At 38.8% G+C, this 17,719-nt stretch overlaps 1 non-coding gene across 1 annotated transcript; it reads left to right on the top strand.

Moving 5' to 3' along the window:
* Window positions 1-13,416: 13,416 nt before the first annotated feature.
* On the top strand, window positions 13,417-13,522 carry LOC118014661. The gene has a single exon (XR_004680350.1). It is a non-coding gene; the product is annotated as a U6 spliceosomal RNA (small nuclear RNA).
* Window positions 13,523-17,719: the final 4,197 nt, after the last annotated feature.

Genomic DNA, 17,719 nt, shown 5'->3' with positions numbered 1-17,719 from the left:
CTTTCTCTGGCTGTAGAAGCTGGATTTACACTCAAACAGGACTAGATTAAGGGGCCCCCAAATGACAGCAATCATATTTTAGCCTTTGTGTTCAAGCAGCACAGTGCCTGAATGTAGTGGGTGCTTAGTGAATATGTTTTGAAAGAAATGTATAATGAAACAGCTGACCAACTCATTTATACTATCCTTTTTTTTTTTTTGTGGTAAGATATACATAACATAAAATTTATCATTTTTACCATTTTAAGTATACCCTTCAGTGGTATTAAGTACATTCACATTGTTGGACAACCATCACCACCATCCACATCCAGACTGTGTTCATCTTCCCCAACTGAAACTCTCTACCCCCTGAGCATGAACCCCCATTCCTCCTCCACCTGCATCCCCAGATCCTGGCAACTGCCACTCTCCTTTCTGTCTGTATGAGTTTGACTATTCTCGGGACCTTCTATAAGTGGGATGATATAGTATTTGTCCTTTTGTGTCTGGCTTATTTCAGTTAGCGTGTCTTTAGCATGTATCAGAATTTTTTTCCTTTTTTAAGGCTGAATACTATTCCACTGTAGGTATATACCACCTTTTGTTTATGCATTCACCCCCCAGATGAATGCGTTTCATCTGGGGTTTGTTTGCACATTTTGGCTATTGTGGATAATGTTGCTACGAACATGGCACCTGGTACAAATTTTACCATCTTTTGAAGAAATAAAACACTGATGAGAAAGAATCCATATTATAGAAACCCTTTATTTTTTATTTTTTTAAGATTTTATTTATTTATTTATTTGAGAGAGAATGAGAGACAGAGAGCATGAGAGGGGGGAGGGTCAGAGGGAGAAGCAGACTCCCTGCCGAGCAGGAAGCCAGATGCGGGACTCGATCCCGGGACTCCAGGATCATGACCTGAGCTGAAGGCAGTCGCTTAACCAACTGAGCCACCCAGGCGCCCTATAGAAACCCTTTAAGTCCATTTTGATAGCTGAACCTAGGTTTCCTGGTCAGTGTATTTTATGCTGGAAACGTCACCCACCAGTGAAGCTCTATGGGGTAACATTCTTGTCTTGTTAACCTTTACATCCCTAGCATCTGGCAGAGGGACTGGTCCAGAGATGGCAGGGTGAAGTGTGATTGAATGGATTGACCAGACTTCATTGTCTGATTTGCACTTTCAGTCCCCCAGAGAAGAGAAGGGGGTAAAGCTGGATTGCCAAGTGTATTTATCATCAGCTGATTTTTGTCTATGTTTTGTCGCTCTCCCTCTAAGTTGGGACATTTTCTGAGTATTGGGACTGGTTTGAAATTAGTGGACGTCAAACTTTTTAACTTATATTTTACAAGAATATTGAAATAAATGCCTCTGCTCATTTTTATATTGACACCTAAAATTTTGCAATCTCCTAACCAATGCTAAGGAGATTTCTTGAATGTTGCCAATATTGACAGTTGGTATACAATGATTATATCACTCTTTCAAATATGTCCAGTGGGGTTTTACATGCAATAGCAATGTGACTCTACCATTATCTACTTAAAAATACATAAATAATCCCTCTTATAACAGTTGGAAATTTTACATTGTTCTTTGTTTTTCCCTTCAACTTACATTCTCATTCCATTCCCTTCACAGAATTTTATCCTCATTTAATAATTGTTTCATGAATAAAAGTAATTTATTGAGCACCCTATCATTCTTCTTAGCAACATTGTACATTCAAAGTGCTTAATTTTAATTTTTAATTTAAAATTTGGGGGACCATAAGGATCAATGTTGGAAACAATTTCTGCTGGATTGAATCATCACATTCATTATTAGTGCTTAGTCAATAAAAAATGATTACATCACAATTTTATAACTATTTATAATATGACAATTCATAATTGTTATCCTATACAGTAATACAAAATTTTGTGGGAAGTGCATTTTCTTAATGATAGAAAATCTTTAATTTTCAATTTGTTCCCTATATTGCCAGATTGAAATGAAATTCGGAATTAGTGCTACTTCTCTTTTTCATTTTGATAGATCTAGCACTGAGATATCTTTGTTCACATAATAAATTAGATGGGGATGAATTCCTTTTGAATTAAGTGCTGAAAGTCACTTAAAAGATCTATCATCAAAAAGTATTTTTAAGAACTCATCAGATGGCAATTCAGTTTGATCCTTTTCCATTTTCTTAGTTTTTGAGGTGTATCTCCACTCAAAAAAGAATTTTTTTTTAAGACACAGAAAGAGCAAGAGAGCACAAACAGGGGGAGCAGCAGAGGGAGAGGGAGAAGCAGGCTCCCCGCCCAGCAGGATCATGACCTAAGCCAAAGGCAGACACTTAACTGACTGAGCCATCCAGGGACCCCTCAAAACAGAATTTTAACAAGGTTATTAATTCTACCTGTTGCTCTTTCACCTAGAGGCATCGATTTAATCTAATATATTTAAAAGATGTTAGAAGAATAAACATGATATGAACTTAAGTATACCTCTTTTTTCCCATGTAATATTTTTTAGGTAAGATTATTTTGTCCCATCACAAATTTAAATGTACTTTTATCAGGACCTCTTTTATTAATTTGTGAAAACCATCTTCTATATAATCTTTTGGCCATCTTAGTCCTTGTCAAAATCTCCAAATCAGATTAACTATAAAAAAGCCTAACTTTATATTTCAATTCAAATACATGTATTCATTCACCTCCTTTTGATAACTATTTCCCTTCTGAATTCTTATTTTAAGATATATAAGTAAAGCATGAAAACTTGCCATGAGTTTGCGTCTGGGTCTCAAAAGGTATAGCTGCTATATTTATATTTATATTTATGTCATATATATCATTAGAACAATGCATTTTTTGAAAGGAGTAGGAAAATGGAAAAGACAAAGTCATTAAATAAAAACCTTTATCCCATTTGCTATTACACTCTAAAACATATCTAAATTCAGAACATCTCAAATGGGTTGATAATACCTTGTGTCGATGCCACATTTGCCTTTATAAAAGTATGCTTAAGACAGAGAAATACAGGAAGACCTCTCACTGGTTTACGGCACCTTTGATGGACACAGAAGCCTTCACCAAGGCCAGTATTTCAAATGGTCTGTTTGACAAGCCAGGGGTGGGTGGTTTCCACCTCAGGACAACACACCATCATAATGTTTAGCATCAGAAGAACGTCTGTCTTTTGTCAAGCAGCGGAAGGGAGAACTGACAGGAAATCTCAATTCCAGACATTTCCTCATGCAGACACCTTTTTAAAAGAACAGACATGGAAGTTGAGGATGAGAAACCATCTTCTCTTCAAATTACCCATGCCAGGTGCCCTTTGGAAAGCATGTTTCTCCAGGTGTATCCACACTGTAGCTTGCTGCCCACTGTCTTAGCTCCTCTGCGTCCTCACTGCTTAGCTTAACACACAGTGATATTTATGATGACCTCACGGTTGTAAATTTCTTACTTTCATGAACTGGTTAGTTCCAGGGGTTACAGATTGCTTAGCTTGTGGGACAGACACCTCATTGGTTCCTTTTTTTCTCATTTGTTAATTCAGGACATACGCGATAAACACCTACCATCTGCAAGTCATTGTGGCTCAGCTGAAGATAAAAAATGCATAAAATAAGGAGATCACATGCTGTAGGAATGAGAGAGCTTGCACACAAATAACTATGGTACAAATTAGAAAGTGATACACGCTGGGGGGTTTAGGAGGGAACCGTTAGCTGTGGTTTGAAGAATCAGGCCTCACGAAGGACAGCGTGCAGGAGTGCAGACATGTGCAAAGCCATTAGGACTTCTAGAAATGCAAACCAAAGGGCCTGTCAGCACAGTCTTCCTATTTGAAAAGTAGGGGCACTTCACTTAAAATTTGTAACTCGCGTGCTCTTACTTACATTGATGAGTGTGGTTACGTGAAATCTTTAAAATGAAGGAACCTATTTCCTACCTGCAGAGTCAATTGAATCCTGCTCTATTATTATTATTTTTTTTTTCCTTTTGAGAAGGGGCATAAGCATCATAGTCTGTCAGTTTCATATTTATTGGGGGAATGTTCTTAGATCAATCTTTCCTCACTGACTTGAGAACACACTTACTTTTATTTCATGAACTCTACTTCAACCAAAAGAAAACTCTCTGATGCTGACTCAGCATACAAAGTTACATTTTATACCTGTCAGGCTGCATATAGATTTTTATAAGGTGAACAATGGCTGTATTTTAGTACTGATGTAGTAATCATGAAGTCTTCTGGCAGTGTCCTTTGGAAACTGAATCCATAAATTTTATTAGTATTAAATGTTTCTAATGGGAGTTGACAAATAGTTGAGTGGGACAGCGTTTTCTCTGTACTTGGCAAAGACAGAGGGGAAAAAAAGTCCCTATTACACAATGAGAAATGCATTAATGCTCAAACCCATTCATCTCAATTTTGCACAAATATAATTTAAGACCTTTTACAGCTCTTGGTGAAATTACAGTATGCTGCAGGGAAGTTGCAAAATTTTTATGGGCCTAATAAAATTGTCATTGTAATACCATTATAGGGTGCTGGGACAATATAGATATTTGTAATACTCATACTCCCATGCCAAACTGAGAAGGGAGATAGTAAGTTTGATTGGAGACAAACGCTGAACCAGGCTAAAACCCAAGTTTGTTTGATAATGAAAAATCTCCCTATCAGTGTTTGGTATCAAATGAAATTGGATGGGTGATTAGGCATTTTAACTGGTTGGCTTTATAATGGAGCAGATAAACATTATCAAGCACCATCTCTAAAATTAGTTATTGCTGAAATAATCATGTATTATCTTTAGATGAATTTCAAAATAATTTCCAGTTGAATGTTTCCTGCTTTTGCCCTCAAGTTTGGCTTCAGAAATGTGCCCAAGCCCTTTCTCTGCTCTCCTTTTTAGCATATAGACAAACATCTCTTGATGGTCTTTAGTTAGACTAAAAGCTTTGGAAAATATCTGACAAGAAATTTAACTACTTGGAAACATGAAGTAAACAAACAAACAAAAACAAACAGACTAAAACAGCCCTCTTGGTATCAACACTTCTGGTGATATCACTTAAAAGAGAATACTATAAAATGGGTCAGCATTGATATCTTGAGGATTGCAAACAGAATTTGCAGGATGTGCCCCAAACAGAGCTGGGGCCTTTTCTAAGAGACCCCATTCTCTGTCTACCCCTGGAATTATGTCTGAGATACAAAAAAAGGGATAAATAGATCAAACATTCAGTTTCTCCAAGGCGGGCAGTAAGATGGAGCCACGCACTCCAGCTGCGACAGACTTGACCTTTGCTTTTTCTCTTTCTGGGCCTCAGATGGTGAAAGGAACATAAGCACAGTCCTCATGACCTCACTGGAGTAGTCTTTGCATTTGAACCGCCAGCATCCCTTCCTCCCCTGTAAAGAATTAGTTTGACCTCAACCTGTTCATCCCATTCCCCTCAGTAGTGGTTGGTTTGAGAATGGGCCCGTGACCACTGTGAGCCTGTGCTCTGTGAAAGGAGATGTGCTGGTGCCTCCTGGAGAGAATGCCTCCTGCCCAGGAGGGACCCAGGAAAGACTGTCTCTTTCTTCCTTGTCTTTGGTGTGGCCCGTGGAAATGCTCAGCTGTGTCACTACAGCTGAGGACGAGGCAACACAGAGAGGAGATCTGAGCTAGGAGAGACAGTGAAGGTCAGAGACAGAGCCCTGATGCTTTCTACCTGGAACCTGCCTTCCTCTGGTGAGCTGGAGTCTGAGCCGAGGGGAAGCTTGGCTAGCTAGGGACAAGCTTGCAGAACGATGCCACTTGCTAGTCTACAGAACTTCTGGAAAATTCTTACTGTCTCTGAGCCTTGGTCTCCCCACCTATGTAACAGGGATAAAAAAGTACTTAGCTTATAAAAGCTATTGTGAGCCTTAAGTGAATTAATATATGTAACATGCTTAGAAGAGTGTCTGGCATGTAGTGCATACTAGATAAATGCTAGCTATTCTTATTTTTGTTACATGAAAAATAGTTTTCCTTATTTTTTCAAGAATTAATTAATTAATTTATTTATTTTAGAGAAAGAGCATGTGCGCGGGGTGGGGGGTGCTGGGGAAGAGGAGGAGGAGAAGAGTTAGAGGGAGAGGGAGAAGGAGAAGGAAAGAATCTCAAGCAGACCCTGTGCTAAGTGTGGAGCCCATCACGGGGCTTCATCTCACAACCTTGAGATCATGACCAGAGCCAAAATCAAGAGTTGGACGCTTAACTGATTGAGCCACCCAGACACCCCCATAGGCCATCTTTTTAAGAAAGACTCCATTGGCCAACCCATTTAAAATTATATCTACCTCTAGCATCTTCTATATCTTCCCCCGACTTCTTTTTTCACCAAAGGACTTACCACCATCAGATCTATAATACATTCTACTTCTTTTGTTTATTTATGCATTGTCTTCTCCCGTTGCCGTGAGAATGTAAGCTTCATGGGGGGAAGGGGTTTTTTTTGCCTTTTTTTATAGCTACATTCTGCCATGCCTAGATGAGTCCCTGGCACAGAGCAGGCAATCAAAACATATTTGTTGTCTGAATAAATGTTGTATCATGTGCTGCCTGGTGATACTGCACAACAGTTAGGCTAGGCACACTTCTGTACTCGGGTCACGAGGCTGATGGATGGGCAGCAAAGACAGTGCTACTTTCTCCAGATGAAAAATGGAAACAATTTAGGTTGCTTCAGCAGTTATTGGGCATCTGGGCTCTTTCCACATTTTGGCTATTGTGGACATCCTGCTATAAAGAAGATGTGGTGTATGGAATATTACTCAGCCATAAAAAAGAAAGAAATCTTGCCATTTGCAGTGACATGGATGGAACTAGAGGGTATTACGTTAAGTGAAATAAATCAGTCAGAGAAATACAAATACCACATGATTTCACTCATATGTGGAATTTAAGAAACAAAACAGATGAACATAAGGGAAGGGAAGGAAAAATAAGATGAAAATTGAGAGGGAGGCAAACCATAAGAGATGCTTCACTGTAGGAAACAAACTGAGGGTTGCTGGAGGGGAGATGGATGGGGGGAAGGGATAACTGGGTGATGGGCATCAAGGAGGGCATGTGATGTAATGAGTACTGGGTGTTATATGCAATGGGTGAATCACTAAATTCTACTTCTGAAACTAATAAAAAAAAAGAAGTTATTAGGCAAAACAGCCTATTAATTTCTGGGTCATGCCCTGACCCTGATAGAGTAATCACCCATGTTTAAAGATGGGTGGGTATTTTATCAGAATGTGGGGGCTGGCAAGTCTGAAATCCATAGGGAAAGTCAAAAGGCTTTAAATGGGTTGGCCAATGGAGTCTTCTTTAACAGCAAGAGTTAATGCTGTTAAAGCAGAATTTCATCTCCAGGAAACCTTAGTTTGTGCTCTTTGCTCTTGATTAAATGAGGCTCACCCATATTATCGAGGGTAATATTGTTTTTTTTTTTTTAAGATATATATATATTTTTATTTATTTATTTATTTGAGAGAGAGAGAGAACATGAATGGGGGAAGGGCAGAGGGAGAGCAAGACCCCCCCCCACTGAGCAGGGAGCCCAACGCAGGGCTTGATCCCAGGACCCCGGGATCACGACCTGAGCTGAAGGCAGACGCTTAAGTGACTGAGCCACCCAGGTGCCCCTATGGTAGTAGTCTTTACTTAAAGTCAACTGACTGTAGATATTAACCACATCTACAAAATACCTTCACGGCAACATCTATATTAGATTTGATTCCGTCATTTGAAGTCATTCTGCAGTCAAGTGAATGCATAAAATTAACCATGGCAGATATGGTAAGAAGTATACAATACATCAATATCCTATAGTTGATTTAACGAAGGGCTCTTCAAATACTCTTTATTGGCATTAGAGATTCAGTGGTACAAATAGCCCCAAATTCGTGTAATCTTTCGATGTTTGTTACACATGTCATCAGTCAGCTCATGAGCAAGACTCAACCTCATCCTCATGATACAAGAATGGCTTTTCTCATGGAGGTTTTCTAGTTAGGCTCTCAATAATGACTTAAAAACTCAGCACAAAAACATTTGGGGCCCCAGAAACCAGGCATTCTCGGGGTCGTTTGGAGCTGGCAGGTGAACAAATATGTGAAGAGCATTTATGTAGAGTGATCTGTGTATCTTAATGAAGGTTTTGGGATGCCTATTTTAGGTCTGATTGTAAATACAAACATTCATAAAGATACATTATAATAATTATTTCTTTTTAGTTGAAATACATTGAAGCCCTACTACTATGTTCTAGGTAATGTTAAGCACGTTACCCAATTATCTTATTGAATCCTCACCACAATCCTCTGAAGCAGAAGGCATTTTTGCCCTTGTTTTACAGGTTAGTCCCTTGGACTACAAAGTCCTTTAGATCATGAGACATTTCTAGGACTTCCAGTGTCTCACCTCCCACACTCAAGTTTAAGCTTTATTCATGACAGATTCTAAGGCTGAGTTGATTGTTAGATTGGCTGAGTTCCTTAAAAGTCTTGTTTTTTAAAAAAGTCCCTAGGGCGCCTGGGTGGCTCAGTTGGTTAAGTGACTGCCTTCGGCTCAGGTCATGATCCCAGGGTCCTGGGATCGAGTCCCGCATCGGGCTCCTGGCTCAGCAGGAAGCCTGCTTCTCCCTCTCCTACTCCCCCTGCTTGTGTTCCTGCTCTCGCCGTCTCTGTCTCTGTCAAATAAATAAATAAAAAAAAATCTTTAAAAAAAAAAAATAAATAAAAAATAAAAAAATAAAAAAGTCCCTAGAGGGTTCTCTTTGGCTATCCAAGGAGTAATAAACCCATGTCTTTTCAGCTGAACCCTTTACTGTGATGCTGCCAAAACCCAAACACCTTGGGTTGGAAATCTGTATGGGGATACCCTTTGATCAAAACCGGATCTGTCTTGTGCCTCGCAAGTTTTGAATTTGGGGTTCACTTCAATGTTCCTTTCAATCTGGAAATGCGTAATTTCATTTTAAGGAAAAAGAAAACAATCGCTCTAATAAAAGTCTTTATGAACAAGTTTCAGAGGGCTTCTTGGACAACAAATGACTCTTACAAAACAACATTATGGTGAGTTAAGTGTAAATGACTCAGAAACATGCAGATTAAATTTCCCTGAAAACACGCAAGGGCTTCCAAAATTAATGGGGGAAATAGTTAGACAATGTGTATTTCAGACTTCATGCTTTTTCTTCTCTTTTTCGTTCTGTTGATCTTATTTTCTTTTACAAAACACTTCCTAGGGTGACTTCATCTCTTGTGGTCAGGATGCTGTCAGGCCAAGTTGTCATTAATCCTGGTGCATTCTGGGTGGCCCACTCTGGGTATCAGCTGTGCTCCCTCTTGTACAGAGTTAGCTTTTCTCTCTACTATTTGTCTTTCAATATAGGAAAGATATAAAAATAAAAACACAATTTAAAGTCTTTGCCAGGCTTTTAGGCCTTGTGAAATTCCACTGTGATGACACTTGAGAGACGAATGTGGGAGGTTCTTGTATGCTGAAAACTGATAAATCTTACGTGCTTTAACTCAAAAGATACCACTATGGGTATAGATGTGGTAGAGCGATCCATAAATCAAGATTTGAAGATATTTTGGAGGGACTTTTAAAAGGCCCTCTAACCCATTCCCAAGCCTCAGACATATCTCAACATAAAACATGACAGAAACGTAATTATAGTCTTATTTCTTAAATATTGCCTTAGAAAAGTTTTCTTCAACATACTTTAGAAAAATATTTGTATGTTTCCTCCTGTACAAAAGTTACCTTAAAAATAACCAAATTCCATTTCATAGGAATTGAAGTTTATTTTCTTTTTTCTTGTCTTTGAAGGGAGCAAATTCTGGAACCCCAGATTGCTACCGATGGCTCTTCTTGCCTGGCCTTGCCCAACTTTAGTCAGTGAAGCTTGTCAGACATTTCTCTCTTTCAAAAGAGAACAATGGTGGCAATGTTTATTCTGTGATTCTTCCTGCCCTATATCCAAGCAATATCATCTCCAATGTTGCTAGAATGCATTAAGTCCTTTCCATCTCAAGACATTATGTAATAAGGAAAAGCCATTTACCTTATTTAATGAGTGCATAAGTAGTACAAAATGTGGTAGCTGCTTCCTAGAGCTTGGAGCTTAGGTGGAATTACGGAATTCACATACATGGTTGTGTGAGGGAGATCAGCAGATCCTTTCTCCAAAGGCAACTATAAAGCTGGACAAAACTCATAAAAGCAACTATTTCTGGAACTCAACCAAAAGCATGCAACAGTCAGCAAATCCTTCATGCTTGAAACACTGGTAAACTTTAAGTAGGAATAGTGAGAGTCTGTCATTTCTTGCTTGGGGCTGTACCCATTCCACCTTACCCAGTGCCCACCTCAGTCTGCATAGAGAAATTGGCAGAGTCAGGCATACCAAGAAAACATTCAGCTTCATTGCCACAGTTGAAGGGGTGTCATTTGATTTTGAATGATGGGCAAACTATGTTAAGCCTTGTGAAAGCGATAAAGTAGATAGAGAGAGGGCCTGCGTCTCTTGTAGTCTGAATTTGCTGTTGTGATTTTATGAAGCCATAAATAGAACACAGTATGGTTAGGTTTCGAGTATATCTAGATGCAGTGTATTTGACAATTATAGGGCACATGAGGAGAAAAAGAACATGTTTATTAGAGTTTCTATATTTTACCGGACTTCGTATTAATCTATGCAGTGTATTATGGGTAAATTAAAATGTATATTTTAATCTTTAAATAGTCACTGATAAATTAGTATTAGAATAAAAATCATCAGAGAAATGTAAATGATACAATAAAAATATATTTTTTAAAGATTATTTATTTATTTGAGAGAGAGAGAGAATGAGAAGGAGGAGGGGCAGAGGAAGAGGGAGAAGCAGACTCCCCACTTAGCAGGAGCCCGACGTGGGGTTTGATCCTGGGAGCCTGGGAACATAACCTGGGCCGAAGGCAGATGCTTAACCAACTGAGCCACCCAGGCACCCCACAATAAAAATATTTTTTAACACTAAAGAAATTATTAAAGGAGGAACAGAGGGCCCAAAATATAGGAAACATAGAAAACAAATAGCAAAATGGCAGATATAAATCCAATTATATCAATAATTACATTAAATGTGAAAGGTCTGAATGCCCTGATCAAAATGAAGAGATTATCAGAATGGATCAAAAAGCAAAATCCTACTATATTCTGACTACAAGAATACATTTTAGATTCAAAGACAGAAATAGGTTGAAAATAAAGGATGGGAATAACCTACCAGGTAAATAGTAACCATGGAAGATCTGAAGTGATCATTTTAACATCAGACAGAATTGAGTTTAAGATAAGAATTACTGATAGAGACAAAGAGGGACATTTTATAATGGTAAAAATGCCAATATATCAGGAATATATAACAATTATAAATATATGCACACCTAACAACAAAGCCTCAATATAAATGAGGCAAAACCAACTAGAATTGAAATAATTGACAATTTAGATAGCTGGAGATTTCAGTACCTTACTTTTAAAAATTGAAAAAACAGTTCCAGAATAAATCATCTAACATGGAAGACTTGTGCTTATACTTTCAACGAACTCAACTTCTGTTTTAAGAACACTCTACCCAGAATACTCTACTCTGTGTATTGCAAAATATATATCTTTTCAAACAGATGATGTGCTATGACTGTGGAAGATCTCAAGGAATTCACAAACATACCAGAATTAATCTACGAGTTATATGTATACAAAAAAGTGTTCCTATATATTAGCAATAAACAGTTTGAAATAAAATTAACAAAACAATTTGATACTTAATACCATAAAAAAATCCAATATGGTTAAGTGGCAATTCACCCCAAATTGGTGTATAAGATCAATGCAATCTCTATCAAAATACCAGCAGGCATTTTTGTAAAAAATAACAAAAATATTTCTAGAGTTTGTATGTAAATACAAAGGATCTAGATAGCCAAAACAAGGTTTGAAAAGAAGAACAAATTGGAGTCATTACTCTACCTGATTTCAAAACTTACAAAGACATGTGGTATTATGGAAGGATACACTTAATAGATCCATGGAACTGAAGTGAGGGTCCAGAAGTAACCCATTTCATTAAAAGATAATTGATTTTCAACAAAGATGCCAAAACAATAAATGGGGAGAGAATTGTCATTTCAACAATAGTTCTGGGACAATTGGATTCCGTGACAAAAACTGGATTTAGAGGCTTACCTCACACCATGCATAAAAATTGACTCAAAGTGGATTATAGACCAAAATGTAAGGGCTAAAATTACACAGTTTCTTCAGGAAAATATTGTAGAACATCTTTGTGATCATGAATAGGTAAAGAATTCTTAAATATGCCTCCAAAAGCATGATCCATAAAAAACTGATAAATTGAGCTTTGTCACAATTTAAAATGTTTGTGTTACAAAAGACCCTTTTAAGCTAATGGAAAGATAAGCCACACACAGGAAGAAACTATTTGCAAGTCATAGTTTTAGTGAAGTACCAGAATCTAAAATATGTAAAGAACTCTTATAACTCAATAACAAGAAGATAAACAATCTGATATAAAAATGGGTAAAAGATTCAAATGGACATTTTACCAATGAAGATATTAAAACTGCTAATAATTATTGTGAATTAAATGTTCAGCACCAGGAGCTGTAAGAGAAATGCAAATTAAAGCCATAATGATATACTTCTGCATACGTACTAGAATGGCTATAAACTAAAAACCAGGCAATACTGACAATTGGTCCGGCATTGCTGATGGGAATACAAAATTGTACAGTCACTTTGGAAAACAGTCTTGGAGTTTCTTAGAAAGTTAAACATAACTTTATATAACTCAGCAATTTCACTGATAGGAATCTACCCAATGGGGGGAGGAAATCATGTTCATACAATGGTGAGTATGTGAATGTTTATAGCAAAAAATAGAAACAATTCAAATGTCCATCAAGCGATAAATGGATTACAAATTGTATATGCATAGAAGGGAGTACTATTCAGCAATAAAAAGGAAATAAAAACCATACTGATTCATGCTACAATGTGGATAAACCTCGAAAACATTATACTGACTTAAAGAGGCCACGTGTAAATAACTACATTTTGTATGATGCCATATCTAGGAAATCTCCAGAACAGGCAATTTCATAGACACAGGAAGCAGATCATTGGTTGCCTGGGGCTGAGGGTGTTGTGAGAATAAACTACAAATGGGCATGAGTGTGCTTTTTGGAGTTTTGGGACTATTCTAAAACTGGATTATGGTATTGGTTGTACAACTCATTTGGCTAAAAATCATTGCAGTGGACACTTATAATTGAATTTGGTACATAAAGTGCTAAATTAAAAAAAAAAAAAGGTCTTGGGCTCACTTTAGCAGCACATGTACTAAAATTGGAAGGATACAGAGAAGGTTGGCATGGCCCATGCTCAAGGATGGCATGCAAATCGTGAAGCATTTTATACTTTCTGAGGCACAGCTTAATAAACCCTAGAGCTACCAAAAAAACCCCACAAAGTCTTATTGTATGTGTACCATTTACCAGACACAGCACTAGGTGCTGGCAATTAAGGGAGACTAAGTTAGATAAAACACCTGCTTCTATGGGGCTTATAGTTTGCAAGAGTCTGTAAGGATCTGGAGCACGTTAGCATTGCCAGCTTCTGAAGTTTCAGAAAAAACCCGAACTATGTTAAAAATACTATATTCCCCCCAAGGAATATTCTGTGGAACTTACATGGAATTTACATTCCATGGAACTTACATTCTATTGTAGGGGATTTGGGGAAGATGAAAATAAGGGCATAAACACATAAATATAGAACATTTCAGGAGGTGATAAATGCTGCTAATAGAATAAGACAACAAAAAAAAGAGAGATAAAAATGCTGAAGGAAGAAGAAGAGGTATTATTTTAGGTAGGATGGTAGTGGAAGGCATCCTTGACAAGATGACCTTTGGCAGGACACCCGGGAGAATGGGAGAAGGAGAGCCATGCCACTGTCTGGGGCAAGAGCTCTCCAGGCGGAGGGAGCTGAGTCAGGGATGTGTGGTGTCTTTGAGGACTAGCTAGGAGGCCAGTGTGGTTGGACCAGACTGAGTGAGTGGAGAGCATAAGAGATGAAGTTAGAGGGAGCTGGGTCAGATCCACTAAGGCCTGAAACACATTGTACGACTTTAAATTTTACTCTGAGTGAGCTTAAGGGCCTGCTCTGTTTTGAGCAGAGAAGTGGAATGATCTAACATGTTCTAATGGTTCATCTGGCTGCTGGTGGAGAATAGGCTGTGGACTGCAAGGCTGGAAGCAAGGAGCTCAGTTTAGAGGCTATTCGCAGTCACCCAGGAGAGAGACACCAAAGGCTCAAATCAGGGTGACAGCAGTGTACATGAGAAGTAAGTGGGTCCTGGGGCGCCTGGGTGGCTCAGTTGGTTAAGCGACTGCCTTCGGCTCAGGTCATGATCCTGGAGTCCCTGGATCGAGTCCCGCATCGGGCTCCCTGCTCAGCCGGGGGTCTGCTTCTCCCTCTGACCCTTCCCCTCTCATGCTCTCTGTCTCTCATTCTCTCTCTCGCAGAAAAAAAAAAAAAAAAAAAAGAAGTAAGTGGGTCCTGGTATGATGTGGTGACCAGAGAGGCCACAGTGTTTGCTGCTAGATTGGATGGCAAGTGTGGGAGAAAGAGGAGAGTCAAGGATGATCCCAAGGTTTCTGCTGGGAGAAACTGGACTAGGTTATGAAACAAATGTTCTTAGGATGAGTCACACCTTAGCCTCGTACTGTAGGTAGGACCACATAATATTAATTGCTAAGGTCCTGATGGATTAGGACAGCAGAACGGGATAACTGAGCTCTCCTCATACAGTATTTAAAGCAGATTACAGATAGTGGTTACTTTGTGAGTGTTCACTTTTGCTCCTGACACCATACTTATGAAGGGTTTCCACTGCTACTACTCAGGAAACAGTAAAGCCGACCTTCAAATTCCTGACATCTTAAAGATGGCGGCTGTCCTCTGTATTCTGTGGCCTCTCAAGTACCTTGTCCACCAGATGGCAGCGCAGGGGTTCAGAGGCCTTCAGCACAAAGCCTCCTTCCTTAATGAATATAAATGAAAAGCATTAGGCCCCTTTTTCAGGCAAGTCAGACTTTCAGTCTCCCTCCTATCTTCCCTTCCCCCCACCAAGGGCAACCCCTTCCAATAATCAGCCTTCGAGACTATAATAGAAGCTTTTAACTTTATAATCTCTTGTCACATTACTCAGCAGCCTCATCCAGGCCCAGGAAACCATTTCCTGGAGGCCTCTTTTTTATTTGTGTTCATTAGCTCTGCTAATACATTCTCTTGGAAACCACAGTTTAATAAATTTCATAGTGCATGACCAGAGGACTTAATGAATATTAGTCACTCGAAGCAATTTTTGTTTATTCAGCTTCTCTTACCTCTCCTCCCTTCCCTTACCCTGGACTTCGTTCTGTGGAATGATAATAGTACGCAGAGAGCTGGCTGGCCACAACAGACTAAAAACAAGAAGTAAAAGGATCTTTCTGAGCTCACACCTGTTTTAAGATTTGTTATCCTTAAAACGAAAAGCTGTAGGGATTCACTCGGCTCCTTCCTTGTAGCTCCCAGTGGACCTTGCTATTAAACTGCAGGGAGGAGCCCAGCCTTCAGAGCACTTAAAAGTACTTATGTCAAATCCATCCCATTCTTCCGGCCTCCGTTCCTGAATCCAGCCACCATTCCCAGGGGCTGGAGCACATTACAAGGCATTCACTTCATATGAATGGGCACAAACAGACTTTTTCACCATTTAGATATGTCTACATTTGCAGGCACATCCTGTAGGCTGCCTGAAACAGCCTTAATTTCAATTTACTGTCTCCCCAAGGATCCTGCCATTCTCCCGAAAGTGGAAAACTCACTGGTTGTTTCTCCTCACCGACCTCTCACCCCAGCCTCTGTCTGCCCTCCTCCTCTTTCAAGGAAAAAGCTGTACTGGGAGGAATATTTTGCTCAAGATGAATAGAATGGAGTTTTGATGCTTCTAACAGTGCATATGATCTTCTATTTAAAAAAAATAATGAGCACCAGATTATCACATTTGGAAAGTGTTCAAAGTCAGTTCACAAAACCCAGTAAATGACGACATGGGTCCCCCTAGTACATGGCTATACGAGGGAGCATGAAATCGTAGTCTTGAACTTTTACATTGTCATTTCTGTTCTGCTGGGGCTAACTGCCTTTAACTTTTACTTACAGAAATTTTTAAATGAATGCAAAAGTAGAACTCATAGTATAATGAACCTCCATAGATCCATCCTTAACTGTCACGATAATCAACATCTGACCAATCCTATTTTATCTAATCCTCCTCACACGTGTACACATCTTCTTTACTTGGAGATTTAAAAACGAGGGCAGATGTTAAGTCTTTTTCCCTGTAGACAGTTCTGTATGCACTGCTGATTGATAAGGGCTTCCTCCTTTTACCATAATCACTGTGTAAATATCACACCTAACAAAATTAATGAGAATTCCTTAAAAATCATGTAATACCCAGCCCATATTTATTTTTCCCAGATTCCCTAAATCTGTCTTTTTGTTGTTCAGAATCCAAGCAAGGTCCAGTCTTTGCACTAGTTGTTTTATCCTGAGATCTGTTTTGTTCTACAACTCGTTTTCTTCTCCTTCTTCTTCTTTTTAAATCTTATGGCATAGACTTGTCGGTGATATTCAGATTTTGGTTCTGTAGAAATGTCCCACACCAGAGATTTGACTAATTGCTTCTTTGTGGTGTCATTTCAATTGCTCTTATATTGTTCGGGCTATTTCTGGCAGAGAAAATTTTGGCTGAGTTCTTCAGTCTTAAAGTGAACAAGACACACACCTAGGTAGCTAAATGGATCAGACTATTAGGGGCCATCATCAGTTTGCTTTGCCATCTGGAGATGGACTTACTCTTAATTCATCCAATATATATTAATGTCGTCTCATTCTGTACCAGGCACTGTGCTGGGCTTTGGGAATGCAGAACGAATATGGAGAGTGGGCATGGGGGATGACTGAGAAAAACATGGACCTTTTCCTCGTGAAACTTAACGGTTGTGGGTCTTAAAGCACCACTTAAAAAGAAACCTGTGTTGAGTTCTCATAGCACCTTTATCAGGTCCATTAAGTATAAAGCCATCTCAAGTTTACCGAAGAACACCAAGGATGAAGTGACAGGAACTATGAACAAGAACTATACCAGAAATCAGTAAAGGAGAAGCCAGACATCGATCCTCCTGCGCTTTTGGATTCCGGTTCTTTGATAAATTAATTTTGGATCTGAAACTCCATCACAGGTGGATTAATACTGCTAAAAAGATTTAGGCAACTTCTGAACCAAGTTAATATAAGATTACCGACTTAGCCTCCATTACAGAAGAAGTTCCTTAAGAGTCCCTTGATTGTGACACTTACCTCCAAGAAACCACCAATGAGTTGAAATAATTACATTGAAAAATAGTGTGCACAGATGAAAAACAACTGAAATGAGAGTTGCACAAAATGAAACTTTCTATCTCTTCCCTATCAGTGTGTAATAAACTGATAGTCCAAAATCTATTTGGATTTCTTTGTATTCCACTTTATTTTTAAAAAATGCTGGTTGTAGCCCAGTAAATGA

This window comes from Mirounga leonina, unplaced genomic scaffold, assembly GCF_011800145.1.
Source record: "Mirounga leonina isolate KUSES-001 unplaced genomic scaffold, KU_Mleo_1.0 Mir_154, whole genome shotgun sequence".
NCBI lineage: Eukaryota > Metazoa > Chordata > Mammalia > Carnivora > Phocidae > Mirounga > Mirounga leonina.
This window is presented reverse-complemented; position numbering and strand designations above follow the sequence as displayed.